The 19,563-nt window shown below is 36.4% G+C and overlaps 1 pseudogene; it reads left to right on the top strand.

Moving 5' to 3' along the window:
* Positions 1 to 14,546: 14,546 nt before the first annotated feature.
* LOC102473064 (non-POU domain-containing octamer-binding protein pseudogene) lies at positions 14,547 to 15,939 on the top strand (annotated as a pseudogene).
* The last annotated feature ends 3,624 nt before the right edge of the window (positions 15,940 to 19,563 follow it).

The raw sequence follows: 19,563 nt of genomic DNA, 5'->3' as shown, positions 1-19,563 counted from the left end.
GTTTTTAAAGCTATGCCCAAATAAACCTATTTGCTTTATGTATTTTAACTGTTTACCTTTTGGTGTTGACACCTGTCTCACATGCCTTCACATTAGCAGCAAAGTCCACGGAAGCACCTCTCCCTAAGAACATGGTATGCAATTGAAATGGGGATGATGGGAAGTCACTGAGGATGTTGAAGAGTAAAGCATCAGGTTCATGTGTATGCCCCATCTCTCCAAGGTGATGAGAAGACATGTGGGCGAGAGAAACAAAGGCTGCAGTGTCCAATGTGGATCCACTGTTGCTGGGAAAATTGATACAATTGATACATACAGGGTAGTATGAAAACAGACAAGGATGGAGTGAGGGACATAGTGAGAAATAGTTCAAAGGTAGAATTGATAGCGCTTAGTGACATTGGAAGATGTGAACACACAATAGGGGGTATCTAGCATTCATTCCAGTTCTAGGTCATGTGCAGCTGGAAGATGTGCAAAATAAGGTTAGGGCAGGTTGAGAGAAGAGACTGGACAAAGGGACAAAACCTACTTCTCTAGTGTTCTACTGATAAAGATGAAGAAGTGTGTTTCTGAGCCCTCATATAGAGTACAGTACTTTCCATAGTGAACCAACTCACAGTATAGACACGTAAACACAAACTGATAAATCAGGATCTATCTTAGCAAAATAGTTTCACATTTTTAATACTTGCTGTAAAAAGTAGCAGCTTATATTCATTAGAACTAAGGTTTTTTTGAAAAGTATAGAAATAAGTAGTGGCTTAAACAATACACAATTCACTTATTTCTTACATAATAAGAGCAGCCTTATGCTGGCTTAGGAATTCTGCCATTATCCAGAACTACAGCTTCTTCTATTTCACTTCCTTAATCTCAACAGCTTCCATGTCATGGGCCAAGTGAGCTATTTCATGTTAAGTCAGTTTGTCTATCTCCTGACTCCAAGAAACAGGAAAGCATGACTTCTTCATGTAAGTACACCTACCGAAAGTTGCCCATACCAATATCTCACAAACTTCATTATATTTCATGGACACCAGATGCAACTTAACCAAGAGAGACTGCTTAATTTTTTATTTGGGGCAGCTGAGTATCCACCCCAAATTGGAGCATTCTGTTAGTTTAGGTGAAATGCAAATTGGATATTGGCTGACAACCATATAGTTAGTTGATAATAAAAAAAAAATTGCATTTTGAGATGTGGATAAATAGTGTGTTAGTGAGAGGGGAACTTCTGAGTCATGTTTTCTCTACAGGAAAACATTTCAATTGAGACTTCATGAGTTGGACTAGCTTATTTTATTCATGGAACACCTATTATTGGTTTTAACCTTACCGACTCTGTTTCATGAGACTGCCACAGAAGTGCATGCCTTTGGATTTCCCTGGTATCTTTTTAGGTTTTATCTATTAATAATAGATGTATCAAAGTCTTTTATTGCCCATTGTGTTGTATCAGAAATTTGAGCAACAGACTTGAATGACAGGTACACAAATTCAAAGAGAACAGGCAGAAAATCTGTAAACAGAGACATGGCAAATGACATAAAAATTTTTTTTTAAAAAAAGAGCTTTGAAGGCCAAGGGCAAAAAGCCAAAAAAAAAAAAATGGAGAAGAATAAATAAAGTGGAAGAGGCAAAAAGTAAAGAATAAAATTTCTGTAAAAGAAAGGAAAACTTGAGAAATAACAGATTGAAGAATTGAGCAAGCATGAGAATAGGTCTCAAAGCCCAACTGATAGAATCAACTTACAGTTTTTAACTTTTTGAAATTCTTTCTAATCACAAATGGCACTGGTAATATTGGGTTTTAGATTGGGCCAGGCATGGGGAGGGGGGGCAGGGGGCAGCAGTAATACAGCAGTCTGCATTGCTAGGGCCATAGGGAAGGTATTGGGTATAATCCTCAGATCTCCCTGCATTCCCCCGGTTATGTGTGAGCCCCTGATCAGGACAGGCTGAGGCTGAGGGGTGGGTCACACGGTGAAGACACTGGTAGAGCCATCTTTCTATCTGTCTCTTTGCCCCTCCCCATCTCTGTCTGTACTTCATGGAAGAAATACAGTAAACTTCAAAAAGTCACTTTAAAAAACATATTGTAAAAACATAGGTATAGAAATATCTCTAGGTATAATGGGACTATGTCTAAAAATGCTGTGGCTAAATATTCTGCTAACCATGTAGGTTTATTGACTTGTTTCCTTGCCCAGTTGAGTCAAAACAATCTAGTCAGAATAGACACATGCAAAACTTTCAACACTTAAATGGACTCCTACTAAGAAAAGAGGCAGCAAAATCAGAACCAAAGATTTTAAGATAAGCTCTCTTAGTCTTGGTTCTCGAACAACTTCCTTGTTTGTAAATATACTTTCCTTCTAAGTTCATGAAATTTAAGAACATTCCCCAGTGAATTCTGGCCTCCTCTGGAATGAAGTAAAGTCATGATGCATTATAATGTACATTCATTTTGAAGACAATAATATAAGTTTAATTCGATTTTCTTCATGTAAGAATGAGTGCAGTATAATGCAAGAATTATTTTTTTCCAGAGCAACATATTGCATCTGAATTTTTCAACATCTAGAAGTTGAAAAAGCTCCTTACATAGACACAATAATTACAGTCCCTTCCTTTAAAAGGAAAATTATAAATAAGACTAGAAACAACATTTCATTAAAATCAGAGATTGTCTGCAATAAAATTTCCAAGAAGAAAAATATAGGTGATGTGGGCACACATTTTAGAAAACAGCTGCAGAAACAGGCTTCCACAGTGAAGTTTCTATCCTGGAAAATATACATATAAAAAACTGAAGTGAAGTAAGATGGTGGTGGGGGAAGGCAAGTAAACCATTGGAGTCAACAGAACTTGTTCTCTACATTGTGTAATACACACCAAAATTCAGTGTCCCTAAGTTCACAGAAGTTGTGCCCCAGTCACAAAGTTCCCAAAAGACCACCAGGGAGCCATTCTGATGTAAGCACATGAGGGTCGCTTTTATTCAGGCTCAAGCCAGGACTCCTAATCTCACAGGCACAGCAGGTCAGAGTTGAGAGCCCCGGGTGTTAGTTGGACTGGGTTTTTACTTGGCTGTTGTAGGGGGAGGTCCAGGGGTGCTGAGGAATGCACTCAGGCCTGCTACACATTGGCTGTAGATTACAGGGAGTGCAGCTATCTCTGGTATCTCCTTTGTTTTTTCTAAGCAAAAATGTTACTTTAGGTTTCTGGTATCTCCTTTGTGTCTCTCATTGGTCAGTCCCGGTGGGGTGATGGTCTCATGATGTTTTCTTACTTAACCAGCTCACCCCCTTGAAATGGCACTGATTCTCAGCAGGGTGGGTTTAACAAAATGGAGTCGTCCTGAAAGAAATGGAGTCACTCTGGCCCTTCAACGTCTATCATACCTGCAGAGTGTTGGGAATCATTTTGACCTTTGTGTGAGAAATCTTTTACTTTGTACATTGACGTTGTGAAAAGTGTTGACAGAGTTGCAGATGCCACATGTTCAACTCTGAGAGCTAAGCAGCTTCTAAAGTGAGTGTTTTATAAATACTATGATATTTCACAGCCACAGAATAATAAGTCAAAATTACATGTACATATTAAGTGGTGATTAAAGGGCAGGGAAACAATACATTTTATTCTAGAGCAATATACATAATAAAATTGGAATAAGATTTCATTTTTAAAACTGAGTTCAAAATGAGGTGATAGGGGAAGTTTATTTTGTGTTGAAATTTGCCGTACGAAACAAACATTTTAATAACTGTAATCCTGCATTAAGCATCAGTTTTTTAAAAGATGATCTATTTTTCAGTAGACATGTGTAAGCATTACTTTGTTGGAGTGACTCAGTTCATAAAACTACCTTCATTTTGTGGGTCTCTAAAAAAGTTCTTTTTATTTTATTTGGGCATAAAACCTAAGAATTGATTATAGCTGAATTTACTCTGAGTAAAACATGTTTTTAAGTGATGGATAATAAAAACCTCCTTTTTTTTAGATAGTAAAGAATCACTGCTCAGTAGTTTAAACAATAAGTTATAAAGAGATTGCATTCATGTTTTGAATAATTACTATAAAAGATAATTTACTACTATTTTCTCATGTCACACAATTATTGCTTGATTTTAATGATTTTAGTTTTATAATGCAGATTACTTAAGAACCTTGACATTCATGGATTTAACATTTGTAATTTCAGCACTTCCCAAGGGATCCAGTGATCCATGGCCTACAGCAATTTAAAATTTTGCTGAAGTACCCATATATATGTGCTAATTGTGAGCAGAAATGGCCCTGAAGCTAAAAAAGTTCTCAGCAAAAGTCGTAAGTCAGGACCAATTGAATCTTTTAAAAATCACCCAATTTTGTCTTTGTTTAACCTTACTTTGCACTTCTAACCTTAAGAAACTACACATTTTTGACAATGAGTTTATTGATATTGCTTAACCAATTGACTACTTAGCTTTATCATCTACAGTGAAATTTATTTATCCCTTTCTGATTCAAAACATAGGTAAACAATTCTATCTTTATGACAGCCAAATTGTCCATTTTACATGGAACATAATACTCAAATATGTCTATTTCAACAAATTCCACAGATGGAATATTCCAAATCATGTTTTTCTTAAAAGTTTGGGCTAAAAATAAATTCACATGTAATTGCATAATCTACCCATATGAATTAAATGGTGGAAATTTATCTCCTGTGATGAATGAAGTGATAAAACAACTGCATTGAGCTAACAGGTGTTTGCTGAGGCTAACTAAGATTTTTGCACTCCCAGAAAACTAGGAGTCCTCTGAACTCACTGAAATGCAGATTCTCTGTAATCAGACTGCCTGAGTTTAAATCCTGGATCCCCCACTGACCCCTTTATGTGACCATAAACAAGTTACTTAACCTCTCTGTGCCCGATCCTCACAAGTAGTAACAGTAATGATCTCATGCTTCTGAGTGCCCATTGTTAAGTCAGACGATCCCCAGCTCAGTGCATGGCACAAACTAAAAATGCAGTAAATTGGAATTTTGCTGATTCTGACCTCTTTCTGGGGGGTCTACTTTGTGACAGGGGCTTAGTTAATATGCTAGCAAATCTAATGAATTACCCAGACTCCACATCTCAGCACAGTTTAATGTGTGTGGGGGAAGAATTTTTAAATTTTTGGTGGTTTCTTTGTGTTTTTTTTTTTTTTTCTCAGTACTGTATATTCATTCAATTGACTGACACACACTTACTTTCTTCTAGGCAAACAAATAAACTGTGTTTAGACACAGAGATAGCTATAACCAGAGAAAAGAAACAGAGAACTAGATAAGAGTGAGACAGAGACTGAAACAGAAAGGTAGTGGTAGATGATGGAGTAGCAGAACGATAGATAGGTAGATAGAGAGAAAGATGAGAGATAAAGAAAATTATACAGTTTGTATTAAGATTCTAGTTAAGATATGACCAGGACTTTCTGGGGAGAAAGGAGCTTGTGAATAAATAATATGCTTTTATTAGAACTTAAAGAAAATTATATTGATATGCTTAAAATTTGCCCTAAACAAAATGCTTAATAGGGCTATTTAAGAGAAGAAACACAATTTAGAAGCCTATTTTTATTCTCTAATATGTATAATATTACAATATTATATTAGTTGCCTAATCAAATTGGATCTGCCCTTAACAATGTAAATAGCTTTGATCTACTTTTTAACTATAAAAAATGAAATTCAATGTGGGAGATCTCTCTTGCTTCTTTTCCTTCCTCTTTTTCCCTTTTTTTATTCATTACTTCTGTGTATAATTTTTATTTAACAGTGGCCTGTCAGGATCTAAGAAAGAGTATAATATTTGTTCAAAACTATGACACTGTTTCAACTATTGCTGAGGTTCTAAACTTTTTGGTAATATTATGGTGTTGTTTTTATTTTTAAAATAAAATGGAAGATAATAAAATGTAGCCTGAAATGAATTAGAGTAAATGTACATAAGATAAAAATCAAAAACAAAAGTTGTAGTCCTTCAAGGTTTGAAAGATGACAAACATCTTAAAATATTTGGGGAAATATTTTCTTTTCTAACAGCCCAAATTTTTCTCTTAATAACTTCTTTAAAAATTGGAAGTTGCAGATTTCAAAGACTGATCCTAGAACACTGGGCTGACAATTCTCTAATTGTACTTTCTACATTTTATAGCTTATCTGTGTGTCTACCCATCTCCCCCATCATCAGTCTGTCAGGTTCTAAAAGACATCGACCATATCTCCTACATTATAGATGCTCAACATATTTTTAATGAGTGAATGAAGAGGATGATTTTTAAGGTTCATGAGTAGACTTTATCTTTGATCATAAAGATACCAACAATCACAACACTATTAGTCATGTGTCACATAATGACATTTTGGTCAACAATAGACTAGACCATATATATAATTATGGTCCCCTATGCAGCATAGAAGCAATATCTTAAGGCCTGTGTGTTTAATAGACTATACCATCTAGGTCTGTGTAAGTACATTCTAGGTGTACACACAAGGACACAATCTCATAACAATCCATTTCTGACAATGCATTCCCATTGCTAAGTGATACAGGACTGTATAAGATTTAGTTGAGAAAGACCCAGAGGTTAGGATGCTTTCACTGACAAGACAAAATATTGACTATTAAAGCTAATTTATACAAAATAATTTTACAAATGGTTTATGCTCAAGTAATGAAAATGAGGGACATCCACACAATTTAGAATCATAGTTTCATTGCATATGGAATTGTCATTCCCATAGAGCATGCTTTTTGTTAGGATACTTACCAGACCAGGAAAGTCAATTCTCTTGCCATGTATTCACATATTTATTTAATAGATTTTTATTAAGTATTAACTAGAGCATTACTTATATATAGTGTTCAAAATTTTTCTGAAATGAAGTTTATGTTCAACAAAATGAAGCAGAAACTGCCAAAAAATAGAGTTAAAATTATTAAATATGCACACAGGCTACAAATGAGAACACCATGCAAAGTATTGTGAGTGTTACTAGGGTTTGAGTAAAGGAGCTGGAGTAAATTTTGGGGAAAACTTTTGGAATACACTCTCCAGGATATTTTGAATGTATGGAACATCCAATCCATCACAATGCCTAACTTTCAAGCAGAAATTACCAGTGCAAATGGATTTTGCCTGTAGACCAAATTCTGAGCATCAGTTTATTCTTTCTGGGCCTATCAGCATAATTCCTAAATAAAACAATGCTAAGAAAGTAACTCATTATTAAATCCTGGAGCCATAACTGAGATGTACAGTGATGAATTTACTAGAATAGTTTATTTTCCTAAATCCCCATCCGTGGTGTGTAGGAGTCAATTAATTGTTAAAGTTTCAGAAATTTGTAGAGTTTGCTTATTTAAATAAACAAACAGAACTCAAAACTTACTACTTACTAATAACTTTACAGCTTTAAAAATTTTTTTTCCAGATGATGCATGTGCTCACCAGGGAGAAATGGAGTGAAAGAGGAAGAAAGCAACCTTCATGATTCATGGTCCTGCCACAATCCCTTCTCCTTTCCAAATTTTGGGTACAAATAATTTCTTAAGGCCGCTGGGTCCAAGGCTTAATCTGTACTTTCAGCTATATGGGATCACCAAGAAAAGGTTGGTCCATTATTACATTTAAAAAAAAAATCTACTGTGTTCTTAAGTTTATTTCAGTTATTATAGGTACATTCTATATGATAGAAATGCAGCAACATGGAAATTATAAATTTTACAATTTGGGGCTTGGTTTATTCTTTATCTTATGATCTAGACTTTTAAAAATGATGTACAATCAACGGGAAAAGAAAGAAGCTAAACATTTAAGGGACACAAAAATGAAACATGTGTTGATGATAATGTGTATGATAATATCTTTAATTGGACTAATATATAGTGTATTCATGCTGGGAAAATTTATTTTACAAGCTGTAATGATATAAAGTGATTGAGTATATAAATAAACATTAAAAAATGATGTATAAAATGTTTTTAATACAAGACTGAACATAAGAGTAGGTATGCCTATAGTCATTACATGATGAATATCACAAAAATCCAAAGAAATATTTGAAAACTGTTATCCAACTCAGGAAAACAGCTGCTCACACTGAAGAACTAATGAAGTTCCAACATACATTTTAATCATCTCACTTTTGTCTTGTCAATGGAAATGGAAATACCAGCCAGTATTTATGTTAACACTATATTCATTTATTATTTACAGCCATAGTGTAGCTACAGATACAAGAGTTCAGCAAAAATTAATGAAAACATTCTGAGTCAATTGGTTGCATGGAATTTATAACAAAAAATACTGTAAATTTATTATTTCTAAACTGTGAGCTACATGCATTTGTAAAATTGATAAATGTCCATATAAACACATATACAAACATACTCTATATTATCAAAATTAATGAAACAATAGTTTTAGGCTTAAATATGTTAGTAAGTAGGGTTTTTTTTGTTTGTTTGTTTTCATTTTTTTTTTTCCCCTCACAGAGGTTTTTGTTAAGGGCATGTGTGCTCTACAGGAGAAACACAGAGAGACAGGAAGTAAGAAATCACCCCCAGAGGAGATGGGCATGCCACAATACCTTCTCCTCCATTCTCCTCTTGGGATTTTGAGCATGCACACACATGCACCTGGCTTGAGTTTTTTAAGCCATTAGGTCTGGGACTCAAAACACAAGTCAACTACATGAGAGCCCACCAACATCACCAACATGACATATGCTGGTCCCAATAAGTATGTTTTCTACAGTTATTTGAAGTTAATTAAATTGTTCATAAAGAAATTAGTTCTATAAACCTACCCAAATACATAATGCAAATCTTGATCCTGTGCCCCTTTTATTTACTCACCCTATGCTTTCTTTTTTAGCACTTATTATTGTTTGTATCATTTTTTGGTTTAATATAGGTCTTCTTATACTCAATCATATCTGCTATGTGAGGATTGATCAGTGTTCATAATGTTCCCTATTGAATATCTAGTGTTTATCACAACATAGATATTGGTCCTGGTGAGGGTATTTAGAGCAGAATTCATCAAAAATTCTCATTAAATATTCTCCTTATGAACAAAGGAGTGAATGAGTAGAAGAATGAATCCTTAAAGGCTATTTTATTGCTATTTGAACCATGAGGATTGATGAGAGTATTAGAAAAAGTTTGAATTTGTCAAGAATATGCTACAGAACAATAAATAAGTCATTCTTCTCACTGATAGCTTTTTCACAGAGTTTAAACATTCAGAACTCCATAGATAAGTTTTATCCCTCTTTTCTCTCACCATCTTTTCATAATGTCCTACCCAAATCGCATCAATATTAAGGAGATGAAGAAAGAGAGAGGGAGCAAGAGAGTCACTTAGAATGCAGAAAATTTGAAATATGCTTTTATTTCAGATATAAATTTCCAGTATTCTTTGTTGTAAGTGTATATTCCAAATTTTCTGTAACTATGCATTATAGTTACAAATATAATTTCCATTATAAATCACCAGTGTTTTTTTCTTCTCATTAGTATTATTATTATTTACATATTCAATTGCTATACATCATTTAGATTGTAAAGGGAATTTATCCAGCATGATACACATCTCAGTCCAGTTGAGAACACTATACACATTCTCATCAACAGATAATAAAACATATCTGTGTGCCATAAATATTTTACCTCTCCATTCTTTTTCTCAAATTTCTTTTTCTGCTCACTTTCCCTCCCAAAAATCTCCTTCCACTTTGTCTCTAGTGCCCACAGCAATTTTCAATGCTTTTATGACCTCCAGTCTTTCAGTCTCTACCATAGAGTGTGGACAGTCTGTATATGTTAAGTGGAGACATACAATGTCTCTCTTTCATAGCCTGACTTGCTTTACTCAGCAACAAATCTTCCATATTCGTCCACTTTCTATCAAATTCCAGGGCCTTGTTATTTTTTATGGATGAATAATATTCCATGGAGTACATGTGCCACACTTTTTCAATCCATTCGTCCATTTGTGGACGTTTGGGTTGGTTCTATGTCTTAGCAATCATGAATAGTGCTGCAATAAATATAGTTGTGCAAGAGCTTTTCTGACTGAGCATCCTCCTGTCCTTTGGGTAGATACCCAGGAGTGGAATTACTGAATCATATGGTGGTTCTAGTTTAAGGTCTTTGATGAACCTCCATATTGTTCTCCACAGTGACTGGACCAATTTACATTTCCACCAACGATGTAGAAGTGTTCCCCTTTACCATATCCCTGCCAGCATTTATCATTTTTTGTTTTTTAAATCTTTGCCATTTAATCTTTGATTCCCTTCGATTTAAAAACAGCAACAAAAATATAGAGAGATCTTTAAATAGATGAATAAAAACTAGTTGTGTCAAACTAAAATAATAATATGTTTTTGATGTCAGATAGTGAAAGGGATCCCTGGGTGTTTTATCACAAGACATTATAATGCTAGTGTAAACTGTTTATTATTTTAAAAATAAGAGAGATCACATAGCTTTTTAAAGGATATTTTCAAATAAAAGCTGCCAACTACAGCTGTAGTTATCACCAAGGAAAAGTCACTGTGTCCTAAAGAGTTCTTCCAGAAACCAGGATGTCAGTTTCAAGGTTATAAAGTGCTTAAGTGTAAGTCTTTCATTTTTCCAAATTCCTACCCACTTATTATACATCCGGATTCTTCTGTACCAGACCCATCCCTGTAGGACCACATTAATTTCTGAATTGGTATAGATGAAAATATGGAGTGAATTGTCAACTATGTGTGTGAACTCCATCAGTGGAGTAGGTTTCTTTACAGAGAAAAATTTCCTAACTTTTTTTTAAGCTTTTTGCCACAGGACACATGCACTTGTCCAAGACAGAGAGAGACAAAGAGAGACAAAGTGAGAAATGACCCTCTATGGGGGATGGACACCCACAATCCCTTCTCCTCCAGTCTCCCCTTGGGATTTTGGGCACTCATGCACATTCACCCAGTATGATTTTCAAGTTCCTAGGTCCAGACTCAAACCACAGTCAGCCATGTGTGAGTCCAGTGTCATCCCTAGAAATATATAAACAAGAAAAAATGGGGAGTTTACCTAAAGTGAACAATTAGGAGAAGAAAACGAATGTTTTACTGTTGTGCAGGCTGATCCATCTGTGCAAGCCTAATTTCACCTATGGCTCCATTAAAAACAAAAACTGAAATTTTACTTCTTTATCTTTGTAATAATAGCATGCCTATAAAGACACTTTTCTTCCCAAAAGTTCCCAGCCAAAATGTTAACTCCCTCTGGAATGGCCATTACCTCAACATTTTTCCCTTCAAAGCTTTTTAATCACAACACTCCAGGAAACCACAAAGAAATGATGACTGTACCCAGCTATTTATGATCTCAAACTCAAAGTGTTTTCAGTTAGCAAGTTAGCTTACCTCAATATTTTTCCCTTCAAAGCCAGACGTGGCTTTTTAATCACAACACTCCAGGAAACCACAAAGAAATGATGACTGTACCCAGCTATTTATGATCTCAAACTCAAAGTGTTTTCAGTTAGCAAGTTAGCACTGATAATCAGCATTTTAGCCCAGAGGAGTTAAATTAGATATATAATAGACAAAGCAAGAACTTATCTAGTGGCAGAATAGTTTCTAATACAAACTTCTAGAGTTTTAATGCTTTAACTTAGGACGCTAGCCCGAGTAAAATGCTTGAAGTGGATATCAAATTATATGAACACAGATTTTCTATTTCATAAATACACAGGAGAGAGCATGATGCTAGGATTAAAATATGTATATAATACGGGGCAGGACTCCAGGAGCAAAGATATAGATGAGAACATTGGTGACCCATAAATAAAGTCTTGTTGGTGCATTAATACATCCCCATCTACAGCTGAAAAAGTACCTTCAGCATTGCCAACTGCACAACCTTGGATTTGTAGTTCCACATTTTGAAACAGCTATTGAATTTAAGGGCATTAGAATTAATGAGGTTATAAGCAGTCAACACATGGCCTTTGTGAAATAAAAAGATGTTTATACTGAGAAAGTAATGGACTGTGGTTGAACTGGCCAGACCACCCAATTCATCTCATTAAGAAGCACACACAGGAATGTAGTCAGGGAGACTAATTGAAAAGAGAAAATGGTGTGTTCCTCCCTTAAGCTATATTACCTTCAATACTCTCTTTCCATGGTTCTCAACATTTTATGGTGAGCAGTTTATATTTTAAAACTAAATCGATAGTATGGTTTTCAGTTTTGCTGAATTAGGCTTCACACACACACACACATACACTCACACACTGGAAGTCGAGTGTTGTTAAATTGAGCAGTTGATTGTTTCATTGTTTTGTGATGGTACAGAGGTATTTAGAGATAGAAGTTAGTTATATGAAAAGCTGACTTTGCTAAAATGAAAAACGGCATTATTAAAACACAGAAGACTATAAGAAAAATATTTAGTTCAGTTAAATTTATGAACCATAAAGCACACAGAAAATAATCCATTTCTTGTTCCTGTGTTGAATTAAAGTATTGCTAATCATGCTTCAAAAACCATTGCTTCTGCAGACATATTAAGTTTTGTTAGAGGGAAGATTAAATAGCTACAGACATTTTTCCATTTGAACAGTAACTGATGATTACATTTTATAGAAGCAATATTTTTTAGATTTTAAGAAGCTCTTCAAGTAAACTAATAAAAAAGGCATTTGGTCATCGATGCTACTTTTCTGATTAAATGCCAAACAAAAACGTTCACAAAAGTCAACTCATTTATACGATTGCTCCTATTATTTATTTTACTTTCTAAAGCTATGGTGATCCATAAATGAATAATGGTGAAATGTCAATTTTGGATTAGTATTAGCATGCTAATATTTTTCTCACCAGCTTCATATGAAAATAATTGCCATTTAAATAAACTTTTAATGTATCCTAAAAGGCACTTTAATATATTATCAGAAAATGTTTTATTTTTCCTAATTCATCTCTTTCATACATATCTACATGTCTGTGTGGATGATGACAAAAAGTTAGAAATACTTACCTAAGTGTTTATCATAGAGTATTAGTACTTAATTTTTTAATTAAAATGTTCTCTGATAGCTAAATCTTATCTAAAAGGCTATCACTAGGATGTTATCAGCAACTAGGAATTTAGCAATATTGGAAGATATTCCTACATATATTTAACCTTCAAAAATTCATTTGAGAAAACTGGCATGGAGTCCAGGAATGAACATTTGAGAAAAGCATAAAATTTGTTAAATTCTTGCTAGTTTATTGCTGAATTCAACTCTTCCAAAAAATCAAAAACTTAATACTTAAATTAGTATTTGTTCATAATATTATTATTCTACTTTAAGTCCAACAACTGATACTTGGTGAGACTATTTACATGGAATGAACCATCCTCAGTGGAATTTCAAATTTAAGACACAACTAGGGACATAGGCCAAGGAACTCATCATAAAGACTGGAGGCTAGAGGCCAAAGGAAAAGTGGGAGGTCACAGATAAAGAGTTTCTCAAACCAAAATTGATAAAAGTGAGGGCAGTTCTAGGAGCTTTGTGGAGAGCTGCCAGGAAAAAACTACTATCTCTGACTCCAAGCTTGCATTCAGAAAAGTAAATTGTCATAGTAATATAAGTTGACATTTATTGAGCACTAACTATTTGCTAGGGGTTGTTCAAAATTTGTTTTCATTATGTTAGTCCTCATAGCAACACTGTGAAATAAGTACTAATGTCTATATTACAAAAAAAAAAAAAAAAATCAGAGAATCCATTATGTACCTCAGGACTAATAATGGGAAGGAGACAGAATAACTAAGAAGGTTAGTTATTTTCTAGATAGGCCTAGATGATCAGTTTTCATCTAGTCTGTGCATACAGTAGTAGAACCGACATGCCCTCTGGCAAATGAAAAAAATAAAATAAAATAATTCTGAGAGAATTAGATAAAAGAAAAAAGAGATAATTTCAAAGTGTAGATCTTAGACAAAGCAACCTAGTATAAAAACAAGATAGAACTATAGACATAATTGCTAAAGCTCTCTTTAAAGCAGATATTTGTTCTATTTCAGCTTAACAAATCATTTATTGAGCTCCCACTGAAAGGGCTGAGCTCCTTAAGCCTTGAGTGGAACTAGAGATAAAAATAAGTAAATAAAACAAAATGTTGATATTCACTTCAGTTGTACCTAGTTCAGTGAAGATTTAAATAAAGGGATGGAATCAACTGGGTTACTGGGATAACCCGTAGTTCAACAAACTCTATAGCTAGAACCTACCTACAAAGACTTTGTATTCTTTCTCTAGACCTGCTGCCCAGTTCTCGACCCACTTACAGCATCACGTTTCTAAATGGAACTGAAACTTATGGATTTTTTGTAAAGTATTTTCCACTTGGAGAAACTGATCCTGAGCTGACACCATTTTCCGTGTGAGGTCAGAGAGGACAGGGAAGCACTTGGCCATCTTCAACTGAAGTGGAGGGTACAAACTTGCAGAGCAATAAAACCTCTAATTTCGAGGAACAAAACCATACTCCAAAGAAGCATCCTCCCCATCACCACCAGCAGCACCAGTAGAAGCAACACCAATAGCCACCGCCACCACCAATACCTGCAAATGGGCAATAGGCCAGCAGCCCAAGTGAAGGCTTGACCTCTGACCTGAAGGAAGCCAGGAGAAAAGACTTTCGCCCAATGGAGTCATCTCTTTGTGGGCAATCTTTCCTCCTGATATCACTGAAGAGGAAATGAGGAAACTATTTGATATATATGAGAAGGCAGGTGAACCTTTATTTGTAAGAACAAAGGCTTTGGCTTTATCTGCTTGAAAATGTGAACCCTTGTAGAGATTGCCAAAGCAGAACTGGACAGTGCCACTCCGTGGAAAGCAGGTGTGTGCAGGTTTGGTCTGCTGCAGTGTATCCCTTACAGTGTGAAACCTTCCTAACATGCCAGGAGTCCATTGAACTGTTGGAAGAAGCCTTTTCTGTGTTCACCCAGGTGGAAAGAGCTGTGGATGATCATTGTGGATGATGGAGGAAGGCCCTTAGGAAAAGGCATTGCTGAGTTCTCAGGGAAGACAGCTGCTGGGAAAGCTCTGGACAGATGTAATGAAGGCTCCTTCCTGTTAACTTAATTTCCTTGGCCCATGATTGTGGAGCCCATGGAGCAGTTAGATGGTGAAGAGAGACTTCCAGAGAAGTTGTTTAAAAAGAACCAGCAATTTCCCAAGGAGCGAGAGAAGCCACCCAGATCTGCAATTCCCAGATCCTTTGAGTATGCATATGCTGTTCGCTGGAAGGCACTCACTGAGATGGAGAAGTGGCAGCAGGACCAGAGGGACCCAACATCAAGGAGGCTCCTGAGAAGCTAGAGACTGAGTGGAGGCTGCCCCCCTTGAGCACCAGGTCATGCTTATGAGATAGGACTTGATGAGCCAAGAAGAAGTGCAGAGGATGGAAGAGCTACACAACCAAGAGGTGCAAAAACGAAAACAGCTGGCACTCAGGCAGGTGAAGGAGCACAGGCCCCATGAGGAAGAGATAGGGCAGCAACAGGAAGCAATGATGCAGTGACAGCAGGAAGAATTCAAAGGAACCTTCCCTGAAGCGAGAGAGGAGATACGGATAGGTCAGATGGCTATGGGAGGTGCCATGGGCATAAACAACAGAGGTGCCATGCCCGCTGTTCTTGTGCCAGCTGGTACCCCAGCTCCTCCAGGATCTGCCACTATGATGCCAAACAGAACCATAGAATTAACCCCACTGACAACTGGACACTTTGGTCAAGCTGCTACAATGAAAGGAATTGGGGCTATTGGTGGAACTCCTGCATTGAACCATTCAGCTCCTGGAGCTGAATTTGCTAGAACAAACGTTGCCGATACTAATAAAATTGCAGTATCAAGCTTTCTAAAATCCTTAAAAGAGCGATTTTTTTTGGGGGGGGACTACCCTGAAAAAGTGTTAGGGATTCCTCCCAATAGTTAGGTCTTCCCTGCCTGCACTACCAGAGTCAGAGGGCAAGGGAAGTGTGGTATTTAACAAGTCCATTCTGTGTGGTACGTTGATTAATCAATGTCCGAGTGGTACATTCCTTAAGTCTCAGATGCGATTGTTGAGGGGCTGAGGAACCATGGCAAAATGGATCAGTTAATGCCCCTAATCTTGATCATTCTATGTTTTGTCCATCATGTTATATTTGCTTTCTCACCTGCACTCCCTAACCCCAGTATCACTGCCATGTATACCACAAAATACAAACAGCCCCTCTGCTCCATTCACTCTCAGGTGAGAATTTGGGCAAATGTACACGTGGTTCTGCTATTCTATATGTTGTCCCTTCATGTCCTAAGGAAGACATTTTCATTTTATATATATTTTTTTAAAAATTGTGTTAACTTTCTTTTCCTTGGGTAAGGACAACCCAGGAAAGGTCCCTTTGTGTCTGAGCTGTTCTGTTCATAGCTTTTCTAGATAGGCCTAGTGCAATCTTGGGAAGAGTGTTGCTGTTATCTGAAGGTCTGATGTTAGCTCTTAGCTTTGCCTATTTTAGATAGCTATGCTGTGCATCTTTTTTATTGGCATACCATGTTTGATTTGTTCTGATACCTTACATTTGGACATTTTTTGAGAAATGGAGTAATAATAATAAAGTTATTAAAATACAATAATAAGCCTTTAAAAAAAATGATGTATTCTTTGACTGAATTACCTGTAAGGTATATAGGAGTTGTGTTGCATTTTGATCCTTCTCTTGCAAGGTAAAATTTTTTTTTAACTTGATTCCTCTGCCCTACAAGATTCTGAGAAGCTTTGAACTCAAAGAATATAAAACTATAGAGCATCATGCTTGGTCATGCTCTGTTTATTTCACACAGTAGGTGTTCAATACTTAACTATGGAACTTAAAGTGGGCATGGAAGAGAGCCTTATTTTAGTATGTCTTTCACTGAAAAAAAGAATCCAGATTTTTCTTTTTCTTCTTTTCTCAAAACCTGTGGGGCCACTTACATATTTAGTCCTTAAAGATGTCATAAACTAAAAGCAAGATTTTTTTGTTGATAACCATAGAAAAATGTCTTCGATGAATTTTATAGCTTCTTAAAATTGCTTTGGAAACTTTCATGTAATTATATCTGGAAAAGTAAAGAATAGGATAGGGGTTTTTTTCATATTAAAAGAGTTGCAGAGAGTACACTGGAAGTCTTGAAAGTTGATTATTTTTATCACCTCAAATCCACTCTCTGACACAACCTAGAGACCGTGTTTTATCTTACCTATTTTCCTTCTTGCCTCATCTACTTCAACCTCAGCATTCCTGGCAGAAAATGTTAAGTCATTCTCCAAGTTACACAGAAGGACTTCTTACTGAAAATTTACACCTAAGACAGATAGCCCTTAACTTCTATAATCAAATCCCAGCCAATCTATTTTGACTGACAAACAGAATCACTTCCTCCAATAGTACCTTACTTTCCCATCTGGGCAATATGCTTTAAAGCCCTTCCTTTAGCCATAGCTGTAGTATGGCCCTCTCACGCTCATTCTAGAGTCTGCAAAAAAAAAAGACATTGAATGAAAAGGCAGCAGACACCTAGAATTCATCTCTCAGATGGAAGGGTAGGGCTTACACTTACACGGGGTGCCCTTTCAGAACAAATTAGAAAGGACAAGAAAATCTAACGGTACAAAATCTTTCCTGATTTCACAGTTGCTAATCGTGTCCTGTATTAAGGTCAAAGATAGAGGCTTTGGTGCAGTTCTCTTTGTCTCAGCTGAGAAAGTAACGTAGCCAAAAATGTCTATTTAATTTTCTTTGGGGGCTAAAAATGGACATTTTTGACAGAAACAGGTCTCCCAAGTTAGTGGATCATTTTTAAAAGAAGGGCATATCTGCTATTGCTTTTACCAACCTAACCCTGCAAGAATTTAAGACAGTATCTTTTCAGCTGGAGAGGCTTGGTTTCCTGTGGTTCCTTTAATTCATGTCCCTCATTTGTGCATTAACAAGAAATTATCCACCTGGTGACCCCATGCTGTCCCCGGCACTAACACCTCCACCAAGTGTAAATGGAAGGAAACTACTTATAGACAGCAAAAGAGGATTGATGAAATGCGCAAAAGGATGACTGAAAGCGTAACAGACCAGACAGGCAGTGCTTATAATGGTTTTGAACTACAGAGACTGAAAAATATTTTTCTTTCACCCTCCCTTCCTTTAAAGTTTTACTTCATCAGCCTCTATCTCTAGCAGACGAAACGTGGATACACCACACTATAGCCAGTAAAGTGATAGAAAGGACTGTCTGGATCCCAAAATGTTTAGAAACAAACAACTTGCAGCCACTTGCTCCCTCCCTCCTGTCTCCCAGGGTCTCGGAAATCTTTGCCATGATAGCTTTGACTAATGCCCCTGAGCCATCCTTTGTGGATGAAGTATGCTCGCTCTGCCACACGCTGCAGGAGTTGCTTGGTCTGGCTGTGCTTTATATAGAGAGCTTTCCATTTTCCATCATAAGATCTTGCTATTTGAGCTGTTTGCAAACAAAGCCTCTGCTTTTAGAGCTGTTTTCTCTCCGCTGCAGGCACTAACTGACATACTTCTAAGTTCACGATAGCGCAATAGCTGCAAATAAATCATGTGTTTTTCCTTTCTCGTTGTTTAATAGCAAGGAGATGGTGATCATCACTCCTTATTGATTATTTCATCATTGTTGGAGACTTATTTCACACAGCTTTATTCTATTTCTAGTTCTTTTAAGAGATTTTTGCTATAAGATGCATGTGCTCACCAGAGAAACAAAGAAAGACAAAGAGAAAGAAATTACCCCCCGGGGGACAGCCATGATACAATCTCTTCTCCTCCTAAGATCTTAGACACACACACACACACACACACACACACCTGGCATGTGCTTTAAGTTGCTGGGTCTGGAACTTGAGCTGCAGTTAACTATATGGGAGTTCAAAAATGTAACCCTCATGCCATCTGCTGGTTCTCTCTATTTCTAATTGTCTTAACCATGTTTTTAGTTTTTTGTTTTGTTTTGTTTTGCTTTGTTTTTGTGTGATGCTGTGACATCTGGAGGCACTACTGACCCTGGAGAGATTGCTCCTTCTAGTACTAGACGATTTTATGACTACTCAATAGCTCACAGTGACTGCACCTTTTATATTCAAACGAACCTGTCCAGAACCTAAACTTGCAGCTTCCTCACTTATTGGACTTCCACGCTGCAGGCCACTATCCACTGGTTCTAATCATCCAGGCCCAGGTTGTCAGACAAATAGGGAGAGTTCTTTTATCCCACAGTCTGCTGACAGTATTCAAATTAGCGAATTCTAAACCTGTTTACATTGAGAATTCTAAACTTGTTTACAACGACATTTCTTCCTGAGAAAATGACAGAATAACTCTTGCCCACATTTTCTCTTGCTCCTTTTACCTCTGGCCTGAACCTGACGCTTCTCCATGTGCTACGCCTACGCATTATTTCTAGGGCGCTAGGATG

The sequence above is a fragment of the Tupaia chinensis genome, unplaced genomic scaffold (genome assembly GCF_000334495.1).
Source record: "Tupaia chinensis unplaced genomic scaffold, TupChi_1.0 Scaffold000670_1, whole genome shotgun sequence".
Classification (NCBI taxonomy): Eukaryota; Metazoa; Chordata; class Mammalia; order Scandentia; family Tupaiidae; genus Tupaia; species Tupaia belangeri.
This window is presented reverse-complemented; position numbering and strand designations above follow the sequence as displayed.